Below are 7,242 nucleotides of genomic sequence, written 5' to 3' on the forward strand. Positions count from 1 at the left end.
CAGGCTGAAGGCTTCATTTCCTCCCAGCTGTTCAGCAGCCTGCAGACGGAGCCATTGGGGAACTGAATGAAGGACCAAAGTGACTCTGGACTTAAAAATGAATTCACAGCATCAGATGAATTATAAAATCCAGAAGCCAGCCCATTTGTTTTTCCTCTTAGAGACACCATTGTTGGTTTTCTTCCTCTAAGGTAACATTTTGTAACTTGATTTAATGACAACAACTCATGTTCAAACACCCAAACTAGAAACTCAAGTTACTCTTGGGTCTTCTGTTTCCGTACTCATTAATTAGCTGTATAGTTTATTCTAATGCATAGCATCTCCCCATTCATAGTCAAATATAATTACAATAATTCTTTAGCTTTTTTCTCTGCTTTCCCATCCAATGAATTGTCGCACACACACACCATATACATATGTACAGGCAGACACACACATGTATACATGTATGCAAACACACATATTCTTACCCTGGCTTTCTGTTGATGAGATCTGAACTTCTTACCATGGTTCCTTCAAAAGCTGTATCTTCATATATCCTATCAACTTGAGCTTTCATCATTTTGGACCCTATACAGTCTCCCATCATCCACTTGGGTATTTGACAAGTACTTCTTGAACACTTACAACACTCTGAATGCTTCTGTAGGCTGTGGTCATACAGCATTGAGCAAACCAGGAAAACCTTCCTGCCCTTCTGGAGACTACATTCTGGGGATGAGTTGCAGGTATCAGATAATAAACATGTCAAATGCACAATGGGTCTGGATATGAGAAAATTAAAAGAGAGGGGGTAAAAGGTAGAAGAGGGGAGATTGTTTTTGATGCAAGAGGGTGATAAGAACTTACTAAGAAGGATAGGTGAATCAAAATTGAAATGGTAGGTATCATGCTATTTTAGTTACTATGGCTTTGTAGTATATCTTGACATCAGGTATGATGATACCTCCAGGTGTATTTCATTTGTTGAGGATAGTTTTGGCTGTCTGAAGCCTTCTTTTCTTCCACATGAATTTTAAGAATTTTTTTCTATCTCTGTGTAGAATATTTCTGGAATTTTCATTGGAACTGCATTAAATCTGTATAATGCTGCTGATGGAATGATCATTTTCACAATATTAATTCTTCCAACATATGACCAAGGGAGGTCTTTACATCTTCTCATGTCCTCAATTTCTTTCTTCAATGTGTTTATGTTTTCTTTGTATAGGTCTTTCACTTCCATGGTTAAGGATATTCCAGCGTATTTGATTTTTTTGTGTGTGGTTATTGAAAATGGGATAGTATCACTTATCTCTTTCTTTGTATGTTTATCTTTGGTGTATAAGAAGGTTCTTGATTTTTGTGTATTGTTTTTTTATTCTGCCACTTTACTGAAAGAATGTATCACCTTTAGAAATTTTTTAGTGGAGTCTTTTGAGTCACTAACAGATAAAATCATGTCATCTGGAAATATAACTAATTTGAATTCTTCCTTACCAATTTGTATCCTTTTTATTTGTTTTTCTTATCTTATTGCTGGAGCTAAGATTTCAAGTACTATGTTGCAAAGCAATGGTGAAAATTGGTATCCTTGTCTTGTCCCTGATCATGATCATAATGGAAATACTTTGAGATTTTCCCCATTTAGTGTGATCTGGGGCTTAGCAACTGAAACAGCATGGTACTGGTATATAAACCCCCCTCACACACACAGAGATATCAATGGAAAAGAATAGATGACCCATCTCTAAATTCAAGCCACTATAGCTACCTGATCTTTGACAGAGGGTCCAAAAATATACACTGGAGAAATTATAACATCTTCAACAAATGATGGTGGAAAAAATGGATAAACACATTTAGAAGAATGAAATTAGACCCACTTCTCTTACCATACACAAAAGTCATCTCTAAATGTATTAAGGACTTCAATGTAATACATGAAATTCTAAAACAACTAGAAGAGTGTAGAGAACACTCCATGACATAGGCATATTGAAAGACTTCCAAAATGAGACCCCAATAACTCAAGAAATCAAATCAACACTCAACCACTGGGACCTCATGGGACTAAAAATCTACTGTACATAAAAATCATCAACAGAGTCCAGAGACATCCCGCATAATGGGAGAAAGTCCTTACCAGTGGTACCACTGAAAAAGGTCTAATATGTACAATCTACAAAGAATTCAAAGAAAACTAAACAATAAAAAAATTTTAAAATGGGGTAGATAATTGAAATGAGAACTCTCAAAGGAAGGAATACAAATAGCCACTACACACTTAAAGAGATGACATCTTTAGTCATCAGAGAAATGCAAATCAAAACAAATCTGAGGTATCATCTCACTCCAGTCATGATGGCTATTATATATTAAAAAAAAATGAGTGACAACAAATGCTGGTGAGGCTATGAGGAAAGTAAATGGAACTTTACCCACTGTTGGGGGGGGGGTACAAACTGGTACAATCACCATGAAAATCAGTATGGAAACTCCTGAAGAAGATGAAGATAGATCTACTACTTGATTCAGCTATACCACTCCTGAGCACACACCCTTGAGACTTCATTCTACTACACACATACTTGCTCAGCCACATTTGTTGCTACTCTATGCACAATAGCTAGGAACTGGAATCAGCCCAGATGTCCATCCAATGAAGAATGGATAATGAAAATGTGGCATATATATATACAATGGAATTCTACTCGGCAGTAAGGAAAAATGAAATAATGAAATTTGCAGAAAAATGGATAGAGTTGGAAAAAAAATCATTCTAAGTGAGGTTACTCAGACACAGAAAGACAAACACTGTGTGTACTCTCTCATCTGTGGTTCCTAACTGGGATCCACTAAACATGAGTGCAAATGGCAGTTGGCACCTGGAATATGATATGGGCTTAAAATTAGGATGAGAAGAGAAGAGACAAGAAATAGGGAGAGAGGAGAGGAGGAGTTGCTTGACAGGAAATGGAAGGGACAGATTATTGGGGGTGGAGGGGCTTGGAGGGGTAGGAGGTAGGGAAAGTGGGGAGGAAGTTACACAAAAGTTAAGACAACATGAATCAGTTCCTTAGAAACAATCATTGTGGCTAGCATTGTATAAGGTATAGTCACCAGGAAAGAGGGAGGGGGATAGAGGGAAGGGAGAAAAAGCTTCAACTTAAAATCATAGAATCTGGCCAGTAACTTCCAGGCCCAGAATGAGGTTGTCCCCCCACAGCAAGCTGTGGGCCAGGGAGGATGATCCATGAGGTCCCCAAAATAATGTAGGCAATTGCCAAAACACTCGTTTACCTGCCAAAGCTAAAAAGTGAGAATCTATTGCTGAAGACCCCATAGGCTGTGGTCACAGGCCATGGGAACACCATGTTGGATCTGAAAGGGAAACTAGTTCCTTCCTAGATAGTCTTCCTATTACTGGAAAGCTGTAAGGGAGCTGCTGGAGGACAAGTCACCAACAGCACAAATAAGCAGTGGACCCTGCAGACTGTGAAATCAACCAGGCAAACAAGAAGCACACACTTGTGCAATAGAGGCAGGAGCCCTCTGCCGGTAACCAACTGTTCTCTGACTGGATGTGCAGTCGGCTTAGTGGGAAAGAACTCATACCTGGTACTGGAAGCCAAGTCATAATCCCATGGTCAGGAAACTCAGACATCAGCGAGAAGCCCTCACTGCTCTCTGGAGAAGAGTGGGCTTTCACACCAAAAAAAAAAAAAAAAAAAAAAAAAAAACCTCTCAAATAACTTTGCAAACCCCTTTAACCCAAGCTGCTCTTGGTCGTGGTTACAGAATCTGCTTTTTTTTACAGAGGACAGAGAAAATGGAAAAGAACCAAGATCCATTGATAACGCAAGAAATTAGCTAATTGCTCACAATGAGATGCGCCCCCTCTACCACATCTGCCACACGACCCAGGAGACATTGCAGAGGAAGTGGTGACATGAATTCTGCTCTTACTGCTACCCTGACAACCAGCTCCAGGGCAACGGTGACCGACGAGGTGATCAACCAAAACTATCATAGCAGAAATCCAGAGGTTCCAGAAAAGTGCACACTAACTTGGACTGCCAACCTGCCTGTCATGGCTCAGGGAACGTTGTGGAGGAGGGGCAAAAGGATTCTGAGAGCCACAGAGCAGTTAGGAATGTCCTGAGGCACAGTCCTCCCACTACCCCACAGGGGCTGGCTAAGGCCTTTATGACCCCACAGTGTCTCCTATGACCCCACTAAGGAGGACCCCCAGGGTAACAAGAGCAGTGGTAAGGGGACAAAAGAATCCACACTGTTATAATAGACATGAAATAAAAAGTAAAAAAAAAAAAAAAATTGAAAGGGATATAACAAGTGTGTGTGCGGTGGAAATTAGAGAAAGAGTGAGGCCAAGGTGGGTGCAGAAGAAGGGGTGAGACACAGAAAAGGAGGGGAGGTGGTGGGTGAAGGAGGAAAGGAACCTGGGCACACAGAGTGCTATATTCAGGGTTGTGGCTGTTTGATTCAGGTGTCCCCCATAAACTTAGGTGTTTTGAATGCTAGGTCCCCAGCTGATGGAGATTTGGGAATGAACGCCTCCTGAAGGGGAGTGTATTGTTAGGAGAAGGCTCAAGGGTGTTATGCCAGTTTCTTGATGCCAGTGTTTGGCACGCTCTCCTGTTGCCATGTTCCACCTTATGCCGGCCAGGGGTGATGCCCACCCTCCGCTCATGCCATCGTTTTACCTGCCATCATGGAGCTTCCCCTCAAGCCTGTAAGCCAAAACAAGCCTTTTCTTTCCCCACAAGCTGCTCTTAGTTGGGTGATTTCTACCAGCAATGTGAACCTGACTAGAACAAGAAAGTGGTACCAAGGAGTGGGATTGCTGCTAGATATCTGACTGTGTGGTTTTGGCCGTTTGGAGCTGATTTTCAAGAGGAATGTGGAAGGAATTGAAACCTTGGCCTAAGAGACACTTTGTGGTGGTGTAAGTACAGCTTGATGGACTATTCTGGTCAGAGTTGAAAGACCTGAATGCAGTAAGAACTATAGACAGTGAGGTTTGGCTTATGAGGGTGAGAAAGAGCTTTGCTTGGACTGGGATAGCATTTGTGTGAAAAACTTGCTGTTATGCCTGTGTCCTGAGATGTTGTGCAGGGTTGCTCTGCATAGAAATGAACTAGTGTGAGCAGAGAGATATGGCACAGAAAGAATTTTTTACGCTGAAATTTCTGCCTGTTCAGCTGCAAATGAGAGATTATAACCTTTGAGATTGAACCAGCTGACCTGCACTGGGGCAACAGGAAGAATGTAGACTCTTTTGAAGGGGCCTGAGTGCTCAAGGAGTGTCCTGTTCTTCAAAGTCTAATTTAATCCCCCCTGGATTAACAAATTGGCACCATACCTGGTATCGTGGAGTATAAGAAATACAGGAAAGAGAGGGCCATTGAGCTTGCAACATGGTCTTATGTTTTGGAAATGGCCATGGGCAGTGTGAAGCAGGTTTGCTGGTTGCCTGCATGGAGACCCAATGGGGCCGTGAGGATGAACTGTGGGTTGCAGTGGAGACCCAGTGGAGATGCCGGGACCATGAGATGGCTGCGAAGGAGCTGCCAGCCCCGATGAAGTTTTCCAGGAGTGTGAGTAGCTTAGCTGGAGGGGTGAAATTGGAATGCCAGAGACTTGATGCTGGTTAGAATTATTGGACTTGGAGATTTGTCACTAACTAGAGTTGTTGGACTTGAAGCTACAGAGTTTGATGTTTGCTCTGGTTGTTTAAAATCTTGTATTGACTGAATGTTTCTTTGCTATTCCCAGTGCCATCTTCTGCAGTGTGAATGTTTATCCTGTGCCATTATGGGGTTTGGGAGGATGTTTTTGGTATTATGGCTCAGTTAAAAGATCTTGGGCTTGGGCTGGAGAGATGGCTTAGCGGTTAAGCGCTTGCCTGTGAAGCCTAAGGACCCCGGTTGGAGGCTCGGTTCCCCAGGTCCCACATTAGCCAGATGCACAAGGGGGCGCACGCGTCTGGAGTTCGTTTGCAGAGGCTGGAAGCCCTGGCGCGCCCATTCTCTCTCTCTCCCTCTATCTGTCTTTCTCTCTGTGTCTGTCACTCTCAAATAAATAAATAAATAAATAAATAAATAAATAAATAAATAAATAAATAAATAAAAGATCTTGGGCTATGGGGATGTTTGAAAATAATTGGGATTGATAAAAAACTATGGAGGCTTTTAAAGTTGGACTGAATGCATTGTATTTTACATCATGTATGAATATATGAATATCAGTTTCTGGGGGCCAGGGGCAAAATGTGGTGGTTTGATTCATGTGTCCCCCATAAACTTAGGTGTTTTGAATACTAGGTTCCCAGCTGATGGAAATTTGGGAATTAATGCCTCCTGAAGGTAGTGTATTGTTGAGGGCCGGCTTATGGGTGTTATAGCCAGTGTTTGGCACATTCTCCTGTTACTGTTGTCCACCTTATGTCGGCCAGGGGGTGATGTCCATCCTCTGCTCATGCCGTCATTTTGCCCTGTCATCATGGAGCTTCCTCTTGAGCCTGTAAGCCAAAATAAACTTTTTTTCCCCCACAAGCTGCTCTTAGTTGGGTGATTTCTACTAGCAATGTGAACCTGACTGCAACAAGGGTGAAATGGGGGTCCTGTTGGTTTGGAGCTAGAGAACTACATGGTCTGTGTTGTAGTATAGATGGTGACTACCTTCTGTGCAAAGAATTGACTGGAAAAGGGAAATCCTGCAAGAAACGACGGTGCTTGGACCACCTGGAGACTGCAGAGATGACAAAACATTAGGATCTACATCCAGAAGTCTTGGCTGACACCTTAGAGATGGGGTAGAGACAGGGATCAATAGTGACTTCTAGGCATTTGATATGAACAAAGAAAGATGGTTTTCCCATGAATTATCAAGAAAGATCATTGGGGGCTGGAGAGATGGCTTAGCGGTTAAGCGCTTGCCTGTGAAGCCTAAGGACCCCGGTTCCAGGCTCGGTTCCCCAGGTCCCACGTTAGCCAGATGCACAAGGGGGCGCACGCGTCTGGAGTTCATTTGCAGAGGCTGGAAGCCCTGGCGCGCCCATTCTCTCTCTCTCTCCCTCTATCTGTCTTTCTCTCTGTGTCTGTCGCTCTCAAATAAATAAATTAAAAATTAAAAAAAAAAAAAAAGAAAGATCATTGGAAGAGTCCATGAGGGAGGACTGGAAGGATAAGCTATGTATTAGGCACAAAAGGCACATTAGATTCCAAATTGAATATG

This window comes from Jaculus jaculus, chromosome 12 (genome assembly GCF_020740685.1).
Source record: "Jaculus jaculus isolate mJacJac1 chromosome 12, mJacJac1.mat.Y.cur, whole genome shotgun sequence".
In the NCBI taxonomy this organism is placed as follows: domain Eukaryota; kingdom Metazoa; phylum Chordata; class Mammalia; order Rodentia; family Dipodidae; genus Jaculus; species Jaculus jaculus.